The following is a 27098-nucleotide window of genomic DNA, read 5'->3' as shown; positions in this document are numbered from 1 at the left end:
TTAGCATCTTAAGGACTCTGATTCGTGGAATTAGTTGTGGGTCTCGGGAAAATCTCCAGTTCAGAAAGCGAATCATAAAAATAAAAACTATGATACTTGGTCCACTCGTTATAAAGAAATCACGTAGAAAAATCATCTCTGTACGCTCTTCTGTCGAAGACAGGGCAAGTGCAATGGTCCACGGATGATTTGCAGTGGTCACTGCTCCAGGTTTACAATTCGCTTGAGGAAATTTGCTACTGCCCCCCCCCCCCTCCGCGTACACACACACTCACAGCACGTTGTTTAGACAGCTCCAGTCCGTTACTATCACTGAGATCCCCTATGTAAATCCTCTGAGAAACCTTTACTGTTTCCTTTGTAGCAACAACGTGAAACTCCCATACAAAGTATCACGAAGTAGTGCTGTACACCGTAGTACATTTTTTTTATAATTTCGACAGTGTATATAATAAACTTGGACTATCATTTTTTATTCCTTCTTGCGGTTTAAGGAACATTTATCAGTTACGTATGTATGTAGAAAGCTATCTTGAGATTCTCAAGGCAGTGAAGATAAAGATATTCTCTGGTGTGACACCGTATGGATTTGTAGGTAGATACCAACGTTTCAGATAAATATATTGCCTCCATATTCATTACTGAAGGTTGAGACAATACGTTTATCGCAACGGTGGTACCTACCAGCAAGTACATACGTTCCTGAACTTAGTTTATCAATCTTGGACTGTCTCTACCTATTGATTTCTCTTATACATTGTATTTACCACGTTTAGAAATGTAAAATGAGTCATTAATTCTAATATAATGTGTAAACACCTCGCAGTTGTAGCTGAAATGCACGTAACTCCCTTTGAACTTAGATGGTTATTAATGATATGAGGTTTTAACCTGCTACGTATGTTACCTGATATGAGATATTCTCTATTATACAGTATTTTATTGTCTCACATTCATGGGCCATGATATATTTATAATATATATTACAGTCGTACGTTTCGGATGATAGTTAATATGACTCGTTTCTTTTCTGAGATGAAATTTTATATATGTGTGGCGCCTTTCATAATTTTAACTGTGTGGTAAGTTTCAAAAATTAAGAATTACTCGAACAAAAAGAACGCTAGTCTAAATAACCTTCACTCCGAGACCACCCAAGTGCCTAGAGAGAGAGAGAACTTCAAATTCGTGATCGAAGGAATGATTATGTACTACTTGGTCATACCTATCTGACGGTGACATGTTGCACTGTTGGAATGATGATTAGTAGAGGAAAACCGAAGAACTCGGAGAAAAACCTGCTCCAGTACCACTGCGAAAAACCATGAAAAACCTCTGTGATGATGACCGGTCTCCGGGCCGAGATTTTAAACAGAAATCTCCTGATTATGGAAAATGAGTGTCAACAACCCCACCTCCTTTGATGTTGGCTCATCTAATCAAGTTAAAAAAATATTCTTTGTGCGTTAGAATTTATGGATCCCGCCACAACATAGCAACAGTGCCTCCAGGGACGTGTTCAGACATTTCACCACACTGGACAGCTTGATGTGTTGCCTAATAGCAAGGCGCTCAATGCTGACAATTGCCTGATCGAACTGCTGTCATGTGCAGAAACCAAGGCCCACGAAAAATAGTGGCTAGGTGTTAAAACCGCCCTCAGCGGGTCAATCACAGCATCACGCGCTCTTCAAGAACGCGTTGTTATTCAATTCATGATATTAAGAAAATGTTTCTATTTATTTCTTTTTGCTATTATTCAGTCATTAACCCGTCAGCATTTATTATTCTCTGGTACGATATTCATATTTTATCTTCACGTTAAGAATATGAGAGATTCGAGGTTCTAACTGTGGTAAATATGATGTTTATTTCTGGATTAACCACGGTGTAGACTAGTAGGTAGATACCACCATTTCGGTGATATACTGCTATCTATCTTTGAGGTTAAACGGTATCATAATCCAGATGAACAACATCGTCAGTATAAGAACCTCTCGTTTGTACGGGTGTCTGACTTGGTCTCTCATATTAAGAACAGAGCGCGGGTTTAAATTGTTTGAGAACAGAGTGATTAAGGTAATATTTAGATTACGGTGATCGCCCTGATGACGGAGGCAGTATGACCTCTGAAACATCGACCAGACTACACAGCGCAACAACCCAGAAGACAGAAATCTTCATACTCACCGTTGTGAAAACCTCAAATATTTAGACTTTTGAAACAGGGTGTTTAGGAACACTGAAGAAAACTGCGTGATTACGAGCTTTGCAATCTGGTCTCCTTGTCAAATATTATTAGGGTGACAGAAATAAAGGGATATTCTAAAAATCATGAGGAAAGACAGAGACCAGATGAGACAATGCCACTGAAACGGATGTTAAACTATTATTATGTAAGGGTGTGGATTCATTGGGGTGGTTCAAGACAGGGCTCAGGGGCGGGCTGTCCCATTTTCCTAAGAGAATGGGAGTTTTATTCGTAAGTTAAGCTACTGTAAACTCCTGAAGACTGACTCTAATTTATGTGATTAGTTAACGAATTAGTTCAAAAGTAAGTGAGTTAGTTGTCTGGTTAAAGTACCGTCATTACTCAGCAGATTGTCATTTGTTCTAGCAAACCAACTTTATCGTCACTGGCATCATCCTAGTATTTCGTTAACATTAGGACAACTTAAACAAAGGCATGATTTATGTTCAAAAAGTTTATATTTAATGTATGTGTTATTTATTTAACTACGCTTCCAGTTTCCAGACTATACAGCGAAGGATGAGAGGATGACAGCGAGTAATGACTTCGAAAGGATGTGGAAGGAAACGGTCTTGGCATAATATGAGGTTCTATCCCGGCATTTGCCTTGAGAATGTGTGGAATACCACGAAAAAATCTCAGGGAAGATAGCCAGTCTCGGGCCGAGATTTTAACGTGTGGCCTACCAAAAACAAAGACCTAACCACTCCAGTATGATGTTCGATAAATAGATTATAAGAATCAGCATAATTTATTTATGTCTTCCAGATTTCAAAAGATTCTCATGCATAAATAAAACAAAATGTTGCAGAAGTAAACACATTTAGGATGGGATGATATATCAGTATGGGGGACAATATGGTGTTGGACACCTTCTAGAAGGCGTTGAAGAAACACACACCATTTTATAAGAAGCTCATGAAGAGTCGGAAGGGAATAACTTGAAATAAAGGAAGTTTGTTTTACACGTCTAAAATATTCCTCTACAGTACACCAGGTTTCTCAGGTTTGTTTCATTAAGATAACGGTCTCGCTTAGAAGGCTCCACTGCTGTGATGCAAACAAGAGTAGGTGGTACCTAAAAAAGAAAACCCATTTGTAAGTTTGAGTTGACAGAGATTAACGGCGTATCATCTCAGATAGCAGAGTTTTCTCACATAAAATCCATTCGTTGTTTTTATAGATGAGGCGGTTTGGCCAACATACGCCCTTCAACGCAGTGTCTATGTCATGACACAGGTACAGATGCAAAACGGTGTGGTTCAATGCAGAAAGTGCATAAAATACTCGCACAATGTTAAGTTACTGTCTGCAGGTCTGTCCATCCTCCCGTTTCTTCTCATTCTCTTATCCGAAAATTTATATAAATAATAATTAAATTTGCGTAGGGAATGTTAATTAGCAGAGTGTGTAATGTGAATGAGACTCGAATTTAGGAAAACCACGAACAAATCTGTCATTATAACCATTAAGAATTTAATTTGCAAAGTTACTGCTCTAAGTTTTAACAATTACTTAATTCTATTATTCATATATGGCTACCACACACACTTCCTTTAAGTGCTCTACACGGGGACGGATTACTTAACACAGATCGGTAATCTCGTTTAATATTGTGGCTGGGAATGTTTGAAGAGTAGTGCTGTCATCTAGGCTAGTTACGTGTAATGAAGATGAATGAACAGTGGGACGAGGCATGGGTGTTATTTTAGCATTACCTCAACCCTTTGTCTCTCTCTTTTATGTAATAAACTTCTACCGCAAAACACATGAAAACGCTTACAAATGATCGTTCGCTCATGAAGTAAATGATGAGGTACAGACGTTTTATGTTATGGGGTACAAACAATTCAATATTCTAAGCAACGATGTACCGAACATAACACTAACAACACGCTGTTATTTATATACAATAGCGGGAGGAACACCGGTGCGGTAATAAAATAATGACGCCTACAGATGTCACCCCATATACAATATAGCTTAATATCCTTTTTTGTAAACACTTACAAATCATTGCTTCATTAATAAAAGAGAAAAATTAAAAGACTTTTTGCCAAGAAAACTTAACTCTCTACGTCTTCAGCCCCAGGTCAGTTGAATATTGCACATTGTAAAAAGTCATCTTATTCTGACTCCTGATATCCGATTTTCCAAATTTGCACAGTTTTACTGGCACTGAAACAGCAGAAGGTCTATAAGGTTGATCTCCCATCACCACACAGCAATTTAACGCAGGAAACTACATATTTATGAACTTATGACAAAATAATAAATTATAATTTACGATACAAAAATTTCATTGCAGGATTACGAGACCGCTTGCTTCCGACCGACGACAGGTCAAAACTCGCGTTGTAGAAAAGCTGGCACTTCTGTACTATTAATCTAGAGCAGCGAGGTAAGGGGTGCAAAGTCACTGCGTGGTATTAATTTTAAATATCTGCGAGCCTGAGCTATATCATAGTAAGAGGGAAGCTGGAAAGGTCAAGGACTGCAGAAACCGCCTTGTGCCCTCTTTCCCTCGGCTGCCAGGTAACCAACGTCTACGTCTGTAACCGTCGACGAAGCTTGGGGATATCTTGCAACAAATTTTGACAAACACTGCTGATTTTATTCTACGTTGTGATGCTGTGTAGTCTCGCAGGTAGGACATAAACATTTCGGAAAAAAACATTGTCTCCATTTTCAGCCCTACGAATCTGAACATCAAAACCCAGAACAACACCATCATTTTCAATGCTGTGAGAATCTCATACCATACTTATTAAAAAACTGCTGTAGAGCTACCACAATTTCTCATATAGCAAGTATGCTACATTCTGGAGTGGTGGGTTTAGTTTTTGTCAATAAAAAATAAGTACCTATGAGACATCATGGCATCTCAACCCCGAAGATTAAACTCGACATCTTCATTGTGAGAATCTCTTTTTTTTACGTAAAAACGTCTATAAGGAAGGGTCATTCGGCAAAAAAGTGTAACGAAAAAGGGAAACGAAAAAGTGTAAGGAAAAAGATCCGATAACAATGGTTACCTAGGGAACGTCGTCTGTTTACTCGGCATTATTGTTACCTAAGAAACGTCATCTCTTTACTTGGCATTGTTGTGTTACCTAGGAAACGTTACTTGGCATTGTGTTACATTACTTTCGTTATTGCGGTAAGAGCTGACCTGTGATTCGCTTGTAGAAGAAGTGCGTCGTGGAGTAGATAATTTTGTGCTGGTAAAAACGTTTTACAATATCACAAGTACTTATCTTATATAAGAATTATTAAGTAATCTGTTGTTGCATACTATGTACAAGATGGATGACATTGATGCTAAAAGACTCCATAAAGCAGAATATATGAGACAGTACAGAAAACGTAAAAAAATAGAAGTATTAGATAAAGAACTTAAAGTTCCCAAAAAAAAAAATACCAAAACTAATGCTGAACGTATAAGGGAATATAGAAATCGCAAGAAGCAATTAGTGCAAGTTAATGCTTCCACATCATTAGCAAGTACAAGCGTTCCTACAAGAATCGCACAACCAAGGTATGACAATGCAACAGAATATTTTCATAAGCAATTTATGCGTGAGACACAAAGAGCAGGCGGAGTGGCTATGTACGAGAAACATGGAGCAACTACCATGGCCACCCCACGTCTGTTGATGAAGCTACCTAACGAGGATGGAGAAGATTACAGAATAGCTGCAGCTGAAAACAGAGGTAATATTTGTGCGGCAGAGTGTATGGTCAATGGTGAAAAAGTTATAATTGTTACTCTGTATAATTGTAACCACACACCTATTGATGACTGTAAGAGATTTATTTTGAGTCATTTGAGAAACTATAAAAAGATGTTTTCAGTTATGGCCACTGAAGATCCTAATACAATGCCTATAATACTGACAGGAGATTTTAACATTGATTTAAAGAAGGAGGAAAATCAAAGCTTTGTCACATTTATGGAGGAAACGTTTGGCTTAACGTTGATGTCAAATCCCCAATGTAGTACTACTAGATCAAAATCTTGTAAAGATATGGTGTTTTCACGAAATGTTGGTACTCTAAAGTGCACAAATTTTATAACATATTTCAGCTACCACAGACCCATCTTAAGCGTAACTAATTCAGGTTAAATAAGCAATGTATTAATCAAAATTTACTCAATTGTAAAGCATGTATGAAATAAATATTTAGAATAAAGCCAATATATAAACTTCCTTTCCGTAAAGACGTATTTACGTAAAATTCTCCGGAACCGTGGTTCCACTATCACTTTTTTAACTTCCCTGATTATTTACAATCTGTCCTACATATTGTCTAATGACGTGCGGAATATATGTCCAGTGACAATCTTCCTTAATAATTAAGTTAACAGTACGTTACTTTATAGCTTTCTTGAGGAACAATTGACAAACATCCATGGCGAGAATCTCAAATAACCGATAAATTATAAGCCCTATTCCCTATCTTCCTATTTAAATCAATTTATGTTGAACAGTTGATACAGTTTTGCTTAATGTTCAATAAATGTGTTAACAGATGCTCGACTCATGCCAAAGACATATTTCAATCCGTCTGGAGATAACGAAGATTAATGAAATGGAAAGTCTTTTGTATCTGCCATGACCGCCCTGTCAGTTCGACTTCCTTCAGTGGAAGGAAAATGAACTGGTGTATGACTAATGAGTGATAAGGTTACAAGGTCGTAGACAGTAAATCTCATCAACGAAGATGTAAACGACGTTTACAGCAAAATGTCGTCTCTGTTGGAAGACGAGAGCATAAAGGAAATTATATGAGCTGGTCTTAGCAGAGTATACAGGCATACCTCGGAGATATTGCGGGTTCGGTTCCAAACCACCGCAATAAAGAGATTCACACGAATTTTTTGGTTTCCCAGTGCATATAAAAGTTATGTTTACAGTATAAGTGCGCAATAGCATTATGTCTAAAAAACAATGCGAGAACATTGTGAGAATTGACAAAATGTGACACAGAGACACGAAGTGAGCACATGCTGTTGGAAAAATGGCGCCGATAGACTTGATCGACGCAGGGTTGCCAGAAAACTTGAATTTGTAAAAAGCGCAATATATGCGAAGGGCAATAAAACGAGGTATGCCTGTATATCAATCTTCGCCTCAGTTTGGATGAATGAATGAATTTATGAATGAGCAGAGGGTGGGTAAATGAGAAGAGTGAATATACGAGTGGATAAGTAATAAAAAAGCAGACTCCCGATCATCCAGGATGGTTGGGACATACACATTTTCCCGGGTAATCAAAACCCTGGATTCTTCTTCTTAAAGTGCCTATCCGTTCCGGATATGCACAAGCATAAGAAACAAATGTGTAAGTTCATTTGCAGACATACACTACTTAAATTTTTAACGATTCACTAATATCATAAAGCATTTTATATAACATTTAATACAGCACACAGAAACTATTTTCTTTAAAAGCATTCCATCAAATGTTAATGACTTCCCATTGTCGTAACTTAAGGATTCAGCATCAACTGATTTACGTTAATGCGTTTTTATCATTGTTTTATATATTCCTTTCCGTTTATAAGTTCTGAATTTTAAATAGATTTTCTGCATTAGTTCATAATTTTCGTTTAAACCAGATAGACCCCACTTAATCGGGAGACAACTATAATTAAATATCTAGTCCGTACGTCAAAGAAAACACAAATCATAGCCATCACAAAGGTAAAATGTTGTACTATTTTGAGGAAATAACAGCTGTTTACTCTGAGAATCATAACAGAACTGTTGATTTTTAAAGCACGTGGTACTCATTGTTGCCACTAAGCTTGCTGACAGCAAGCAGTGCCCCTGTTAGCCTTAAAGCACGTGGTACTCATTGTTGCCACTAAGCTTGCTGACAGCAAGCAGTGCCCCTGTTAGCCTTAAAGCACGTGGTACTCATTGTTGCCACTAAGCTTGCTGACAGCAAGCAGTGCCCCTGTTAGCCTTAAAGCACGTGGTACTCATTGTTGCCACTAAGCTTGCTGACAGCAAGCAGTGCCCCTGTTAGCCTTAAAGCACGTGGTACTCAATGTTGCCACTAAGCTTGCTGACAGCAAGCAGTGCCCCTGTTAGCCTTAAAGCACGTGGTACTCATTGTTGCCACTAAGCTTGCTGACAGCAAGCAGTGCCCCTGTTAGCCTTAAAGCACGTGGTACTCATTGTTGCCACTAAGCTTGCTGACAGCAAGCAGTGCCCCTGTTAACCTAAACAACAATGTGTACTACGTCAACGGATTATTTATTAAGCTTCACGTTGCCATAATTGCCACGGAAATATATTGCCACAGCAACAGAGAACGGCTGTTGTGTAGCAACAACACAAACAGACTATCAATCGGTTCAAGAAGCATTTGGTGAAGGCGCGTATTATTGTCCTCAGTAAATCGACAACAAAGATTTATTAAAGGGACAAATTCAAGCTCACTTGGGATCGGAATCAGCAGAGGTACGTATGTGAATTCTTTGCTTCTTGTGGATGATATTGTGACTAAGAACATTATGTTGCTGACCAGTTACGTCATGGCGGCACTCGGATTCCGGCTGCAATGTAAATATTATCGTTTCCTGATAGCTGCTAGTGTAGCATTTTGTATCTTTGTCTTAGCGATGAGATATTAGCAGGCACTAAACACCAGTTCTTGATAGCCGCTTATACAAAGTGCAGACGTAGTAAATAATTTTTAAACATAATTCAGTTATGTTCTAATGTTCAATGAAACATCGGTAAAAGTCCTCTGTAGTAATAAGAGCGTGTGTTGGTTATGGCAGAAGAAAGGCCAATGTTCTATATCAGATCTGAATTGTTTAGATGAACTTCATCCCCGATATTACTGCTACTACGCATCTACAATGTCTTTCTTGATTTCTTTCCTTCTTCAAGGTCTGGACATTGGGATCTAGTAATGGCTCCCGGCTTAAAAGGACTGCTAGAGGAGGTGGAGTGTCCAGGATGTATGGAGTACATGCTACCACCAATCGCCATGTGCGTGAGCGGACACAGTGTTTGTTCCACCTGCAGAAACGAACTTCTGACCTGTCCAGTATGCAGGTGCCAATTTTCAAAAAACAGAAGCCTACTCGCAGAAAGCTTGGTTAGAAAAATGAGGTTTCCCTGCAGATTTTCAAACAGAGGATGCAGAAATACGTTTAATCCGCAGGATTTAAGAACACACGAAAATGGGTGCAGTTACCGGCCCATTCGATGCCCATTCCTATGTGTCCCGACCATAGAATGCCCCTGGGTGGGCAATGCGTCATGTTTCAACAATCATATTCGGATTAAGCATCATGTACCTTCTGCCAAATCTCAAACTAAGACGATGTGCTCACAAGTACAAAAGTTTATTGAAGAATATGATGAAGTCGAATGGCTGCAACCTATGTTCATAATGAACGATACTTTCTTCATGAACATCGCAGTGATAGAAAATAATGTACACTTTTCTCTACAACACGTCGGACTGGGGCGCAAGAAGTCCAACTATAAATACAAAATAAGAATTAAAAACGATAATAGCCCTGATAATTCCGTGATGTACAACGCAGGCAAATATTTAGAAAGTGACATAGAGAAGATATTTGAAGAAAAGGACTGCGCGGTTATCAAACAGGAAATATGGAAGAAGTTCCTTCAAGAAGACGGCAGTTTAGCTTATGAAGTAAAAATATTCCAGAATTCGTGAACAATAATTCTTCGATGACCCTAACTCCTTCGACGCCGCTTCAGACACGTGTTTATGTATTAAGTAATTAACGTTAAACGTCAAAATATTAAGAGGTTGCTATCTTCCAGAAGATAGGTATAAGATATCAAAACAGTTAAAAATTATAGAAAATTGAACGTGGCGAATACGAATCTACACGTTTCTTGTCTGGATAGAATGCTGAGGCTTCGTTGGTGAGTTATGATGCAAGGCTTGAAGGGCATAGAAGTCGATGTCGTCCTTAATTCATGTTATCGACCTGCGGATGAAATCGATAAGACGGCCCGACGCGATAAAGATTTTGTGACTAGGGGTGTGAATGTGATCAAATTCTAACAGCAATGAGATGATGGGTGTAAATACCTCATACTTCCTTTTTATTAGCTAGCAACCTCTTAGTTTAACTTTGGTTAATTCGGTGATGCCAGCTACTTACTTAGTTATTTAGCAAGCGCTTGGTGTTTCAACTTTAATTTCGGCTTTCGGGCGAAGGTGTGTCATTAGAAGTTTTATGAAGTCCAGCCACAAAAGACTACGGACAACAATTTTAGTAAATGTTCAAGACGTTGAAAATATCTACAAACCTGATGATTGCAAGTAAGATTTGAGGTTTTCACGGCGTTGAGTATCAAGATTTCTCTCTTCTGGGTTGTTGCGCCGTGTAGTATGATAGATGCTTCAAACGTTTCTGAGGTCATACTGCCTCCGTCATCAGGGCGATGAATGTGCCAGTTGGGTGGAGGGGGCTATGTTTATAGGAACCGAACCTGCTCCCATTGGCAAGGGGCAGGCTACTCCATTCACTGCCCGGGTCCTATAAACCGAGCCCCACACACCCAATTGGCACATTCTTCGCCCTGATGATTGTAGCTTTGCAGAAACAGAAAGCGTGAACGTTTTATTACCATAATTGAAATATACATCTTATTCAGTGTGATGACGGTATTCAAACACATTTTTTGATTAATGTATTAGTAATATATATCATGTACATTAATTATAATAAAATTTGTTTCGCTACCTTCAAACCTGCCTGTTTATGCTGTCTGTCCACTTATATTACGCACTTCAAACACCTGAATTCTCAGTAGATTTTCCCTGTATTTCACTTCCAAGGCATCATGTGAGGAGAGTGTATCAACATATCTGCATAACCAATACTTCTGATCTAACAACATAAAATAATGGGAAGTATGTTATACCAGAAGGACGTAAAACTGGTGCTGCTCTACACAGTTACATTTCGGCGTATGAACATTTTTCAAACGAAATTAGCGTAAGAATTGAGCATCATTTCCATAATTTTGTTGATACGCCCTTCTAAGATGATGACGACGGCATGTAAATACTTTCAACCCGAGCAGAATTCCAATGAACACGAGTGAAATTACATAAACACATAGCTTAAGTGCAGTCTGAAACACAGGATAATATATTTGACTTTCACATGATAGTTCCAGTTACATTCAAACGATTCATGAACAGTAAGGGCCCGTATATTTAAGTACAGTCCTCCGCTTTACATTCGGCTACAGATTTGATACATTTGCCCCTTAAGTCTGTGCCATTACCATCACAAACAAGCAAGACATTCTCATGCAGAGGGCTGCCTTCTGGGTTCTTACGCCGCGTACTCTGGTATATCGACGTTTCAGAGGTGCGTACTCGGTAAACAACTACCAATATAAGCCTCGACCCCTCATTAGCACACCAACTGTGAATGCATCAGAGCTACATTTCCTAACTTTCTAAAACATTTTCCTCCATTTACAAAGAGTTCAGTGGGAAGGTGAGAAAAGCGTGGCGCCTTGCTACCACTACCCCTATACTTTCAAAGTTAAAATTCACACAGTAGCGACACAAATCTTAAAACGTGTTCCAAGATTAGAGTTCCTTGCATTTGTTACAAAATTCGAAAATGTGGAAAAATTATCATATTTTATGACACGAGTAACAGATCAAAACGACACGGTGAAAAGATTACACTCAGGAAAAGATTGCTACTGTTCAGTCAGTCTTTGCTTATTCCTGTCTCAAACCTAAAAATGCAAAGATTATAATATACAAAAATATATTTGCTCCTATTCGTTTGTATGAGTGTAAAACTTGGTCTCTCATAACAACTTAAGGTCACAGACTGAGGGTGGCTGAGAACAGAGTGATGATGAGAATATTTGGGCCTATAGGAGGGGGGGGTGAATGTAAGAGGCGGGTAAGGAACACTGTATAATTAGTTTCATAATCTGCGCTCTCTACCGAACACTTGTACGCAATGAAATCAAAAACGAGATGGGTCGGCCATGTAGCATTGAAACGACACGATACATTCACAGAAAAGTTTATTCATAAAAACTCAGGGAAGGAGATCACTAGGTAGACCTCGACACAACTGGAAGGACATTAGAATTGATACTAAATAAATGAGGTGTAAGAATATGAACTCGGTTCACGTGATTCAGTATATGGACCAGTGGTGGGCTCTTGTAAACACGGTAATAAACCTTCGGGCTCTATGAAATACGGGGTTTTTTAATCAGAGAGACAATCAGCGTATCAAAAAAGGCTCTGCTGCACGAAGTTGTACACCGACTCGTCTTCGAATTAAGAACTGATGCGATAAATTCTCTCTGCATTGTAACATTTTATAAGTAATTTTTGAATAACAGGCCGCGTGTGTCATTGAAACGAAAATTGTCACACCCCTGAAGGTGACGTAACGTTAAATCGACCAGCTGACCGAAAGGAGTTCCCCTATTGGCCTAAACAACAATGTAAATAGAGTCAACAGATTCTTCATTATGCTTCACGAGACCATTGTTGCGTATGAAATATATTGTTGTAGCAAGACAGAACGAACATTGTGTAGTAACAACACAGACATTGTGGACGCGTGTTTATGTTCTGAGTAAAACGATAATAAACATTTGTTAATGAGAGGAATTCTCTACAAGCTCTCTTGGTACTTGAAGTTTTATAATTTAAGAACGAGAGGAAAAGAAATAAAGCAAGATTTAAGTGGGAAACACACAGAGAAATAAAGCACAGGTACGTACGTGAATTCTTTGCTTCTTGTGGATGATATTGTGACTAAGAACGTTATGTTGCTGACCAGTTACGTCATGGCGGCACTCGGATTTCGGATGGAATGTAAATATTATCGTTTCCTCATAGCTGCTAGTGAAGCATTTCGTAGTTCTATGCCTTAGCAAGAAAATATTATCAGGACCTTGGTAGTCACTTATACAAAATGCAAACGAAGTGAATAAATTTTAAACATAATTCAGTTATGTTCTAATGTTCAATGAAACATCGGTAAAAGTCCTCTGTAGTAATAAGAGTGTGTGTTGGTCATGGCAGAAGAAAGGCCAATGTGCTATATCAGATCTGCGTTGTTTAGATGAACTTCATCCCCGATATTACTGCTACTACGCATCTACAATGTCTTTCTTGATTTCTTTCCTTCTTCAAGGTCTGGACATTGGGATCTAGTAATGGCTCTCGACTTAAAAGGACTGCTAGAGGAGGTGGAGTGTCCAGTATGTATGGAGTACATGCTACCACCGATCGCCATGTGCGTGAGCGGGCACAGTGTTTGTTCCACCTGCAGAAACGAACTTCTGACCTGTCCAGTCTGCAGGTGCCAATTTTCTAAAGGCAGAAATCTACTAGCAGAAAATTTGGTTAGAAAAATGAGGTTTCCCTGCAGATTTTCAAACAGAGGATGCAGAAAGACGTTTAATCCGCAGGATTTAAGAACACACGAAAATGGGTGCAGTAACCGACCCATTCGATGCCCATTCCTATGTTTCCCGACCATAGAATGCCCCTGGGTGGGCAATGCGTCATGTTTCAACAATCATATTCGGATTAAGCATCATGTACCTTCTGCCAAATCTCAAACTAAGACGATGTGCTCACAAGTACAAAAATTTATTGAAGAATATGATGAAGTCGAATGGCTGCAACCTATGTTCATAATGAACGATACTTTCTTCATGAACATCGCAGTGATAGAAAATAATGTACACTTTTCTCTACAACACGTCGGACTGGGGCGCAAGAAGTCCAACTATAAATACAAAATAAGAATTAAAAACGATAATAGCCCTGATAATTCCGTGATGTACAACGCAGGCAAATATTTAGAAAGTGACATAGAGAAGATATTTGAAGAAAAGGACTGCGCGGTTATCAAACAGGAAATATGGAAGAAGTTCCTTCAAGAAGATGGCAGTTTAGCTTATGAAGTAAAATTATTCCAGAATTCGTGAGCAATAATTCTTCGATGACCCTAACTCCTTCGACGCCGCTTCAGACACGTGTTTATGTATTAAGTAATTAACATTAAGCGTCAAAATATTAAGAGGTTGCTATCTTCCAAAAGATAGGTATAAGATATCAAAACAGTTAAAAATTACACTACACTCTTCTTGTCTGGGTAGAATGCTGAGGCTTCGTTGGTGAGTTATGATGCAAGGCTTGAAGGGCATAGAAGTCGATGTCGTCCTTAATTCATGTTATCGACCTGCGGATGAAATCGATAAGACGGCCCGACGCGATAAAGATTTTGTGACTAGGGGTGTGAATGTGATCAAATTCTAACGGCAATGAGATGATGGGTGTAAATACCTCATACCTCCTTTTTATTAGCTAGCAACCTCTTAGTTTAACTTTGGTTAATTCGGTGATGCCAGCTACTTACTTAGTTATTTAGCAAGCGCTTGGTGTTTCAACTTTAATTTCGGCTTTCGGGCGAAGGTGTGTCATTAGAAGTTTTATGAAGTCCAGCCACAAAAGACTACGGACAACAATTTTAGTAAATGTTCAAGACGTTGAAAATATCTACAAACCTGATGATTGCAAGTAAGATTTGAGATTTTCACGGCGTTGAGTATCAAGATTTCTCTCTTCTGGGTTGTTGCGCCGTGTAGTGTGGTAGATGTTTCAAACGTTTCTGAGGTCATACTGCCTCCGTCATCAGGGCGATGAATGTGCCAGTTGGGTGGAGGGGGCTATGTTTATAGGAACCGGACCTGCTCCCATTGGCAAGGGGCAGGCTACTCCATTCACTGCCCGGGTCCTATAAACCGAGCCCCACACACCCAGTTGGTGTTCTAATGTTCAATATTACATTTGGTAATTTGCTTTATGGTATTAATTCGGGGAACTCATGATTTGTTCATTTAAATTATGATATTGTACATTCTGGAGCAAAATCTGAACACTTTAATAGAAAATCTTCTGAACTCTACAGTAAGTGAAACCTACTAGTATGTGGAAGATTAAAAAGGAAACTTCTGACCTGTCCAGTCTGCAGGCCCCTATTTTCAAAAGCCAGAAGCCTACTTTCTGAAAAATTTGGTTATAAAAATGAGGTTTCCCTGCAGATTTTCAAAACGTGGATGCAGAAAGGCGTTTAATTTTCTGGGTTCAAGGACACACGAAAACAACTGCCGTCACCGTCCGTTCAAATGTCCATTCTCTTCTATCCCAGAAACACTTTGCCCCTGGTTGGAGCAATGTGACCAATGTTAAAACTCATATTCGGATGAAGCACAATATAGCTACTGTTAAATTACAAAATACAAAGCTGTGTTTAAATTTAGAAGACTGCAGTGATCCACATTATGATATCGACTGGATGAAAGCCATTTTCTGTATGGGCGAAATATTCTTCATGAACATCAGAGTGGCAGAACACAAAGTACGTTTTTGTCTCCACCACGTAAGGCTGCGGTACAAAACGCTCAATTATAAATACAAAATATCGATTACGAAAGCCAATGGGTCTGGAAGTATCTCCGCATACAGCACGTCAAAATATTTTCTATGTGATCCGGATAATATATTTACAACAAATAAGTGCGCTGTTTTCGATAAGAAAGAATGCAATGTGTACATTCGGAGAGACGGCAGTTTACAGTACGAGGTACAAATATCGAAAACTATTCACATATAGTTTTTATATGGCCCGAGCGACGTCTCAACGGCGCTTTAGATACGTCTTTATCTACGGAATTTACGTACTAATATTAAATTAGTACTTACGAATAAATAAAAGTTAAGATATTATAAGGTTTCTAGCTAATAAAAAGGAGGTGTAAGATATTAAAATACTAAAAAAATGACAGAAAATTGAATGTGGCGAATATAAATCTAGATTATTCTTGCCTGGGTAGAATGATAAGGCTTCGATGGTCAGTTATGATGTCAGGCGTGAAGGCCTGGGAAGTCGACGTCGTCCTTAACTTATTTACCTGCAGGTGAAATCGACGCGATGGCCTGATGTGACACGGATCTTTAGCCCAGAGATAGGAACAAAATCGAATTAGAATAGAACAGGGGATGTTGTATGCAAATATCCCATACCTCTTCCTCCTCCTTTCTATTATCAAACCCTTGGTACATTAACTCTTATGTAGTTGATATGAAGTCGGGCAACCAACCAACCAAAAAGCTAACCAAGGGCTCATAACTAAAGCGCGAATTTGCTTAAGCTAACGGGGGTTTTGTCGCGGCGGAAGCCTGGACTTTTCATTCAAATTAGGGTCTGTCGCTGCTGATGAGAGGTTATCCCGTTAGGCAACTTGTCCTTCGGGCAAAGGATTTTGGTTGAATGGTTCTCTGGGGTTTGAACCCGGAGAGAGTGGGGCCGCTTCGGCTGAAAGAGTCTCATAACTAAAACGGGAATTCCTTATATAGGGCAGGCGGTAGGTGCGAGATAAATGCATTGTTGATGATTCATGAGAGAGGAGCTTGTGGTTGAGGAAAGGCGGTGACAGCTATGTTCGGGCGGGGAGGTGACAGCGAAAACTAACACACAGATATCTTCGGACATGTGTATGAAATTCAACGTATCTACACACCGGATGATGTCCGATTTGGCGAATAAAATTTTGTGAACGTTTTATTACCATATATTAAATAAACAACTTATATATTGTGTTGTCGGCATTAAAAAACTTTGTTGAAAAACGTAATAGTAAAATCTGTCATGTATATTATAATAAAATTGTTTCGTTACTTTTAAACTTGCTCTTTTATGCTGCCTGCCTACTTATATTACACAAATCAACCAGTATATTTCCCAAGTATTTCATATCGAGGGCGTCATGCAGTAGTGGTGTATCAACACATTTCAATAATCGCAGATATTTGGACTAACAACATAAAACAGTGGGAAGAATGTCATACCGGAAGTGCTGCTCTACTCAACGATACACTTACAATTGGATGTATGAACACTAACGACTATACTCTAACAAAAACCAGTGGTTATCCAACCAATGACAGATTCGAGACGCTCGAGGTCACGTGGCTCGCGGTCACTTGACTTGCCTTCGGGTGTCTTCGCGTCGCGACACTCGTCGTAGGGATGACCAAAGACGCGACGCATGACCTCGGTTTGTTTACCGTCGTCCTTATCGTCGTCTCTTGGACCGTCGTCGTGATGCATGTTGCATTGTGTCGACGAATGGACGTCAGGTGCCGCACCGACCGGTGTTAAGACGTTCGGCGTAGCGTGTCTGCGCATCGCAATTCTTGTCTTGTTTCGGTGTAGGGCTTCAAGAATCCCGAATATCCTACTCTTCCCAACGCTTCCCGTTGCACTGACTGTAATGACGCACCTTTCTTCGCCCTGTCCTTGGCTTGGCTTCGTCCTGTCGCCTACCTCAAGAGGAGGCACTGGTTCGAGTCAGCGGAGACGCGTAGGGGAATAATAAGCATTAAATCATAAGGGATTCAGGAACGGTTACATTTGCTATAAAATAGTAAATTCTGGGGACTCGGTATACCTGATCGCGTGTCCTAACATCGAAAATCCTATGGAGATACGTATGATTTTTTATTATCGACAATCATATTTCACGTCCAACACCGCAATGATCAAAATCTGAAGAGTTCTGACATAACTGGACCCCACTTCAACCCCGCAGATAGAGACAGTATGTTTCTCCGAAACGTTGGAATCTACAGAGCATTAGGCTTATAAACGGTGCCAAAACCAAAAACAACACAATTACCATAAAACTTGTGGAACAATTAATAACAAATAGTGTAGTTTGTTTAGAAGTGAGTGATGTTACGAAGAAACTTCCGATTACATTGCCCTGTAGTATGTGTGGATGAGCGAATGACGAGCAGTCACACGTGTCAGTAAACGTTCTCAGCATGTTGAAAGCTACTGCACTCTTTATCTGCTGAAACTGCAGTGGCTTCGATAAGGTAACTTAATTTAAGCTATTTTCCATATCCGTATGCCAGGTGACTATAAGAAATCGAGCACCATAAATTCTTCAGAACAATTTTCGTTTATATGAATCTTCATTATGATCATATCATGGAAAAGAAACAAATATGTAGTTTAAAGGGAAACACTTGATACACTGTGACACAATAATTCCATAGTCGATTACAGAACCAGTTTCACATTAATCTGGTTGGGATGTGAAATACTTGTGTGGCTGATAATGAGGTAATCAATACAATGCTTAAATATTGAAAGACAGTTCCTTCCTCTTAGGTCCAAATATTCCCCTAGGCAGTTTTATTTAAACACCTATATTATTTATTGTGACAGACCAAGAGTCATAATCACACAAAACAGTCAATAAAAAACACCTTCGAAATTGTTTCATATGAGGATGAAACTTGGACTATGAACACACAAATGGCGAAAAATTAAGTCAATCAATTATACAAAGCGTGTGAAAGAATTATAATATAAATAAAAATATTACAAATATAATTAAAAAACTGTCTTAACCGAATGGGCAATATTATATATTAGTAAAAACCATTATGATGCCGAATATAGGAACAAGAATAATATTCGATGGACATTTATCAAATAGAATAAGCTTCAATTAAACTTTTAAACAGGAGCAGAATAATAATTTCTTTTTATAATTAATTTTACACACCTACTCCTTTTTTACAAGATTAACGATGGACTATTAACAGTGTCGACCAAGAACTGAATTGACGTAATAACATAACATCGTCAGAAAAACTCTAAACATGGAAGGAGGAAAAATTATTTTAATTTACAAGTTACGGGTACACAAATATTTATCAACTTTTTCAAATATTTTCTGGAAAAATTTCTTGCTTCTGTGAATGGTGATAGAACCCCACGCCGGAATTAAAGCAGCGGGTATAAAAAGAACGCAGCGCCGAGCGTTCTGTGCGGCAAAAGAAGAAGGAGTGGACAGAAATTAAATTCCGGTACCTGTGAATACGGACAGGAATATATTTGTTTTTCTTACCACAAGTTTTCCGAACTGTGGGAGTACAGCTAGAGAACTGGATTTGCGAGGCAGAGAGATGTAGGTTACATAGTCTACAAATCTTTCATTGGAGGTATATTTCGACGGGTTACTACAATTCCACTAAATAGTTTTGGAATCACTCATCTATGTAAACAGTTCGTTTCCGGTATTATTTGAAACATATTCTAGAAGTATACATGTAAACCACGTACTTAATCGAATTCTAAATGTACAGAACATTTAACACCAACGAATGGTAAAGCATAATACAGTCTTGATTTAAGTTAAAAATGTAAAAATAAATTCAGAAGTTATAACGTTGAAGATCGTCACGGGCAATTGTAAAATCTGTACTCACAGATAAACCAATCGTACTGTTTGCAGGGAGACACCAGAAGATGTGGCTAGATGGATGAGATCGAATGTTCTGGTGATGTGTATATCCAAATATCTGAAAAGAACAATAATAGAATTTAACATTCGGCAAAAACAATTGGGCTTTGTTTGTTGTTGTGGTCTCGTTTCCCAGTACTGCATTCATACTTCTTCACAGTTATTGTCAGTTTACTTCATTCTTTGAAAGAAGTAAATCATATCCCTTGAACGACCTAAATGCACAGAAATGCTAAATACTTCCTTATCTACAAGCACAGAATTAAGCTCACAATCTGGGCTTCACTTCGGGACCAGCAAAGTGCCAAGTCCCGGAGTGAAGCCCTACATTAATACAGAGGGTATGATAATAGGCTGCTTGGCCAGAGCTATCGCGCAACTTTCGTGACGATGATGGATGAGTGTAGATAATTGTGAAATGGTGATTGGAATAGAATAAGTGAACAATTCGAATAAAACTCCCTGCCCCAATGTCATTCACCACAAATCTCATTTGAAATAACCCGGGTCTCTTAGTTCAGAAGCTGGCGTCTAGCAGCCTAAGATATGGCCAAGGATTTCTACACCTACAACACCAATTTTTTTCGTCCAGCGACATTGTTATGTATTCACATGTGCATACGATAACTATTAATAAGTTTAACTTAATAATATGTGAAATAGATCTCATCTGTTATAAACACTTAAAAATACTATCGAAACTTATACAATATCTATTATTCGAAATCGTAAAATTCACAACACTAATGGAGAGTGACTTTTCTGAATTTGAAACAAGAAAAGCGTAAGACTAACTCCCTCCCTCCCCCCAAAAAAGAAAGAAATGATTTTTTGGAGCGTCAAGATTTAGCACTTCAGGCGGATTTTATTTCGGAGATTTAAGAATCTCACGGCGATAAAAAAAAACTTGTTGCCCTTCTGGGTTGCAGCGCCGTGTGGACTTGTTTGTAGATACCATAATTTCCGTAAAAAAACTGCCTCCATCTTTAAGGCTTATATATTGTCAAATTGTATCACATCGACTCCCCTCTTTGTCACACTCGAGGACTGAGATTATTCTTTCCAAAAAAATATTTTATCCTTTAAGCTATATATTGAAATTATAATAAATATCGTGCTCTTGTAATATTGTCCCTTCCTTGTGCTCTGACTGATGTTCAGAGCAAAAAGCAATACTGAGACAGAATTTACTGTTGTAACACGAGTAATAAGAATGGGTGTTGGTCTTCGCACTGCTCAGTTAATATTGATTTCAATATGCTTATTTATTCCCTTTAGCGTCAGATACACTTTCACCGTTGTCGCTACATATAAAATAACATACCATTCTGCTGTGCATTATTTCATAAAAAGGCACGAGCTTTGTAGTCTACTTAGGTTCGTAGAAATTTTAATATATTATTACATAAACGGATTATTTATTTTATACAAAATCATCAATAATAGAATTTAAAATATAAAAATAATGAAACATAAACTCACAGGTTCACTCAGTTACCATGTATGTAATTTCGAAAACACTAAACATGTTTGAATTGCAGGATTCATCTCATTTCTAAAGGAAAGAAATTCTGTTCCATAATTAACAGAGGACATCTTGAGACCTAAGCCGTGGAATTGACAAGTGCATGGACACCTGCTGCGAGTTCTAGGAAAATGTTCTGTAATCACTCAGCCATGAGGCTGAGGAAGGATTACCCTCATTACTGGGTAATGTAATTAGTGTCTCCGTGGAACATTACGCTAGAAATATGGGATGTTTCTGAAATCCACGGTATCACTTTAGAGGCATATCCTGTACACTAAAACAACATGAGTCATTGGACGCTTCGTTTTAAAGCTATGGCCAGCAAGATCACCTGACTTAAACCCACTGAACTTTTATTTATGGGGACTTCTTAAACGTATTATATATGCTACAGCAGTCAATGAATTCACAGAACTAAAATAGAGGGTAGAAGCCGTTACGAGTTAATCGTAACTCGCCTGGAGTTCCTGAGCGCGTGCGACAATTTTTAACGAGAAAAGAAGTGATCTGTGTGGAAGCAAAAAAGACAAAACTTTGAGCTTTCTTTGTAATTTCTTATTGTTGGAACAATAATATGTAACGATAAAATCAGAGACCTGTAAATAAACACTTCTTCTATGGACGCATTATACTTTGTTGTCCAAGAATTTTTGTTTACATAGAATTTTTCGTTATTTCAGTACAGAGAACTCGTTCCAAAATAGATGCCCTGTATTGCACAAAGGTCCTGAATAACCGAGTAACAACTGCGCTCACGTTTATGCTGATAGCTTGTAATTAATACACGGGAGATGTGTCCAGGAATTCCAATATCCCGCACACAGACCCCTAACGAATTTAATATAATACTGAGTAGCATTAGACAAAAATAACACTTTAATAACATGACATAAATAACAATATTAAAATAAAAGATTGCTTATGCTTGAAATGACAACCTGCTACGCGGTAGTTCGGTTATTTAACGACGCTTTATGAACTGTGTGGGTTACGTAATGTCGAATGGTAGACTAAATGTGTAAAAATAATGTCAATTTAATGTAATATTTCTGAACAGGCTAAGTACAACAACAAAACCTCTATGCCTGGCTAAGGGGCTTCCTATTCGATATTCGAACCAGGAACCTCACGAACACGAACAGTAGTGATAGATACTTAACTACAACATTCAGTACTTCTCAATCTAGTCCGCTGTTAACATCTCAGAAATGTATTTGGAACGCACTGGGGCTCCATGTTTAACCATACAGATGGAGAAAGTCACTGTGGTCCAGGCACTGTGAGATTTCAGGTTCTCAGCGCAGGTAATATGAAGGTGGCTGTCGTCTGGGATGTTACGCCGTGTTGTATGGTGGAAGTTTACCTACGTTACAGAGGTGCTTGCTCACCTGATGATGAAGCAGCAAGTACCTCTGAAATGTAGAGTCACGTTTACCAGAATACGCGGTGCGACAACCCAGAAGACAACCATCTTAAATGAGGCACTTGTTTCATCGTGACATAAGTGGCTCTGGCATAAAATTCAGTGTCCACTTGACAATATCACTCTACCATTACGATTTCAACTGAAGTTTCATTTACTCATATTTGAAAGTTAGGAAATGCAGATGGAATATTTTTTTGTTTATTTACCTGTGTGGAAATACAACAGGACATTCCCAATACACAACTCTGGTGCTGGCTTTATAAAGTTTCCAACGATTCCAATTAAAGATAAGTTTGTAACCGGGACGCAGGCAAGGACACTGCAACGTTTTGATCAAAATATTAATAAACACGTGGTTCTAAATACGCTACAAATTAAATTACAGTGGCAACACTTTCCTGCGTCTCATGCATCCTCCCAAGGCCTACACGATACAGGCTATTTGTTAATTTTCGTGCTTAGTCTGTTGAACATGTCAGAAAATTTGAAAGTAATAATTAGAGACATTTCAGCATGGGGTGTAGTTAACAATGTTCAACGAACAATGCATTTCCCACGAGAATAAACAGATTTAAAATATTTATTTTTGCGTTTATCCTACAATTAAAACAGACAAATTTCAGTACATTTTGAGGCAGCTTGGGTTACGTTCCGCTTTTTCGGGCATTATACGTACTTCATTCAGAAAGTGGCGTAAACCCTAAAGACGTAAGTTTCAGTACAAATATAATTTAATTCTGGTCCGCCATATGACATTTTACGTTCCGTTTTTCATGTTAACCTCCGCCCACGAACGTCGCCCACGGTATGTGATAGAATTCTATGAAAGTTGCCAACAGTGTAAGTAATTTAGATTTATTCTGCTAATGACTGTAAACACATTCACCCTGGAGACATGAGAAGACGCTGTGAATGAAGGAGCGAGCTGAACTCAAGTACAGTTGGCAACGAAGCTATCAGGCATACTTGTCACGCAAAGCGTACGTGAGAGAGGTTGCTGGAAAAAAAAGGTCAACCCCATCAAATATTTCATTTCGCGGTTCATGTATTCAGAAACTATAAACAGATGGGAGGACAACCGAGCAATGCGTATTATTCGGTATAATTCAGAAAATAACAATTTCACCTCCCCGTCGGTATTGGAACCTACCAAACGAAATTTCTGACGCATTACCACTCTGATTAATCTGTTCCGTTTAACAAACACAGACCCTCCCTCTGCTTGGGATTTTATTACAATAAATGAAAGTAACAGCTTTGTTATCTGGTAAGTTGACTGACGTTCTCTTCTTGCCTCAAGTTTCGTTTAAGAATAATTGTTGCTGAGGTGGTGAATATTCATTATGGATTACGGAGGAAATTCGAAACGAGTCAACATGACAAACCAAATTATTTCATAATACATGATTATATACTACTGAAGTGGAAATCAAGGAGTCCATTGCTTGGCAGCGTTCGTCGCGGATGCTTCCATATAATTTCTGTGTTCATCTATCAGGAAGAAGATAAATGAACACAGCAGAAATTCCAAAGTTATTTTGCTGATCAGAATACTGGAGAATAGGCATATCTACACAAAAAAGTTTTGGAGAACGGGTTCCATTAGTAAATGTTGTCCTAATTGGGGCGGATTACTCCAAGACATTTTAAGTTTCTAGAACTTAGGACTACATTTGTAATTTTCTGCTGACAAGCTGCCAATGATGGTCACGAGAAAATGTGTCGAAAACCGTCAGCAGTGAAATGTGTGGTCTCGTTAAGATCTTTCTAACACATCTTGATAGACAAATTTCGTACCTACATAATAAGTGATTTTCAATTTCACTTCCGTGCAATAACATAATGAAGGAAATATATAAAGATCTAAAACATGAATATGTATTTTAAATGACTCTGTAAGTGTCTATGTACTTGAACGTTACTGAGTTTAAATAGCTGACAGACGAATTTCTAGTAGGGAACTTCACTTTCCACAAGAAACAGTTTAGAACTTGTACCTTAAAACAAGCAAGTCTTTCTCCTGCTCCAGCCCGGCATAAATAATAATAATAATTCAATGTAATTATTTGTCACTACTCTAATGCGTTAACAGCCAGAAGGTCATTTTCAGATACAACACAAGATAATAACAAATATTACAAGTACGACAATAATAGTAAATAATTTGAATAACAATAACGGAAAATATAATGTCAACAACTTTTACTAGACTCGATGAAATACAGTATTACTTAAAAAACCGATTCTGTAAGTCAGTTTTCTTTTGCACTTTGGGCCATTTTTAAAAATATCTTCAGCCAAGTGCAACAAACTGAAAATATTTATGCTTTAAAATAACAAAATTTAAGTTCTGACACTTCTCCGCAACACAGGGGTAACTATGACAGAGCAAAAGAACACAAACACATAGTTATACTCTTTGTTTCTTTGCCTATATCGTATCAGGAAGCAGAGCATACAGTCAAATGGGATGGTTACAACTTCAAAACAAGTTTAAGTTTATCTACAATCGTTCTTCCTATGAAGACGTCCAAATGCGGGGTTAAGGTTTAAGCTTCAGTAAAAACCGGCCTGAAGATGTGGAGAAAGCCGTGCCCCACTGCCGCGTTGTCCATCACGATCTTGCAAAGTACTGCGACGAAATTAAACTGTTCCTCAGAGCTAAGAAGTCTGCGTCCAACCGCCTGAGCTATGGTACAACGAAGATCGCGCTTTTCTGTAACGTTTCACCGTGTATTATAGTAGATACCAACAATAGTCTCTCAGAATCTTACTGCCAACTTCATCAGCGTAATCACATTAGTAGATGTTGACCGACGTTTCAGAGGAGCTTACTACCTCCAGTGATAATGTAGACTGCAAGCTCTTCCGAAAAGTCGGTCAATATGTACCAGATAACGCGACGCAGCATCCCAGAAAACAGTTATCTTCATATTTGTCGCTGTGAGAACCAGAAATCTCACCCAAGGTAAAATGTTTATCAACAGTAATTCAATATCTCCTTAGAACGTCTTCCTCGCATATCAATGTGTATGAATATTTTCAGCTTGATGGTAATTAAATTAGCGGCATTCGGTTTCCAGTGGCTGAAAATTCTTCCTTCTGCACTAGGCGCCACCCGGACTCAGTTACTGCAAGTCCCACAGTGACCACCACCACTGCCAGAGAGCCAGCGGCAATACGACAATGTTGAGGGTAAAGTTTTGCGAGTTGTATCCACAAACCGTATTATTTCCACAGCAAATGTAGGAGTTAGTCACATAACGGACTGGCTAAAGTTTCACTCTTTACACGGGAAAAAGTTTGAAATATCCGAACCAGACATGACACCGTCATTCCATTGGTTTTACCTTCAACAGGTATGTAGAGAAATCAATTTATCAAGTTTTCATGTTATGTAGGACTTTAAAACCATATTAGCACCTAATAATGTTAATATTGAATTCAAATTTTTACGATAAGTTCAGAATAACGCGATCCAACAGAAGCATACGAAATTACTCCATGTTCTTAAGTAGAATGGACACCAAACTTCATTTATGGAACTTTGTTTCATGTATTGGAAACCATATTGGAAACCTGTAAGCAGTACAGGATGAGAGCAGACATCGAAATTGGAGTTCACGTTTATCACATATTACACTCGCCAAAGGCGCGTTCTCTTGTGTTTTGATTTATAGCCCGCAAAATAATTTTCAGTCTGTTGTTCTTTCTCACAGAATTTGATACATTGTACTTGCATATTCAACAAATGCGTCGATTGCTTTGAATTCATATAACATAAAACAATCAAGACTTTTTTAATGGAGCCGCGGTTCAATGTCGCCTACAATATTAAACAATAAGCACTGAAACATAATAATTTTGTATAATAAAATGTATAATTTAGTCAGCCGGCTTTGCAAATGTGAATCCACTTATAAACTCATATATTTGTAAGCTGTAAAATGTTTTAGACAATTTAACTCATAATAGTGTTAGACTCAGTATCTTTAGTTACTGTATGAGACAGTACACATCTTGAAAATGATGTTATAAAGTCAAAATTAGAGGACATATTTCAGTACATTAACCACCTTAACGACGTGAAACTTATAATTTCCAAAACAACACACTGGAAAACTCCGATACAAAATAATACCTGTGTACAATTCGTGTTCTTCTGGATTACTGCGCCGTCGATTTCTGACTGCATAGCAAAGTTTCGGACGAGAAAACTGCCTCCAGCAACTGCCCTGAAGATGGAGTCACGTTTCAGAGATGCTGCCTCCATCATCAGGGAGCTCTGAGGGTGAAGGCAGCAAATATTAAATATACAGGAACAGTAAAAATTATTATCGAAAGATGTGTTTACTTTAAAATACATTACACATGTGCGTATATGTATATACATGACTTTTGGCTATTGTTTTGCTTGCATAGTAAAGTACAGGTGCGTACATTAGTTAATTAAATGTAAAAAAATCCAGATGTAAAATTCACTCCAACGTGTGCTAT

At 38.4% G+C, this 27098-nt stretch overlaps 1 protein-coding gene and 1 long non-coding RNA gene across 4 annotated transcripts in view; one reads left to right on the top strand and one right to left on the bottom strand.

The window, feature by feature from the left end:
• The window catches only part of RhoGEF3 (Rho guanine nucleotide exchange factor 3), a 417890-nt gene that overhangs the window by 314842 nt on the left and 75950 nt on the right, over positions 1–27098 (bottom strand). For all 3 annotated transcript variants that reach the window (XM_087358941.1, XM_087358938.1, XM_087358939.1), the window contains exon 2: positions 19613–19705. The gene's annotated coding sequence lies outside the window, so the exon portion shown is untranslated. The remainder of the gene's footprint in view (positions 1–19612; positions 19706–27098) is intronic.
• LOC147872133 (uncharacterized) lies at positions 5320–11010 on the top strand. Its single transcript, XR_015537831.1, has 2 exons — positions 5320–8724; positions 9160–11010. It is a non-coding gene; the product is annotated as an uncharacterized LOC147872133 (long non-coding RNA).

The sequence above is a fragment of the Zootermopsis nevadensis genome, unplaced genomic scaffold (assembly GCF_977971745.1).
Source record: "Zootermopsis nevadensis isolate Lab colony 2312 unplaced genomic scaffold, Znev_1.0 Znev_ptg000030l, whole genome shotgun sequence".
Classification (NCBI taxonomy): Eukaryota; Metazoa; Arthropoda; class Insecta; order Blattodea; family Termopsidae; genus Zootermopsis; species Zootermopsis nevadensis.
This window is presented reverse-complemented; position numbering and strand designations above follow the sequence as displayed.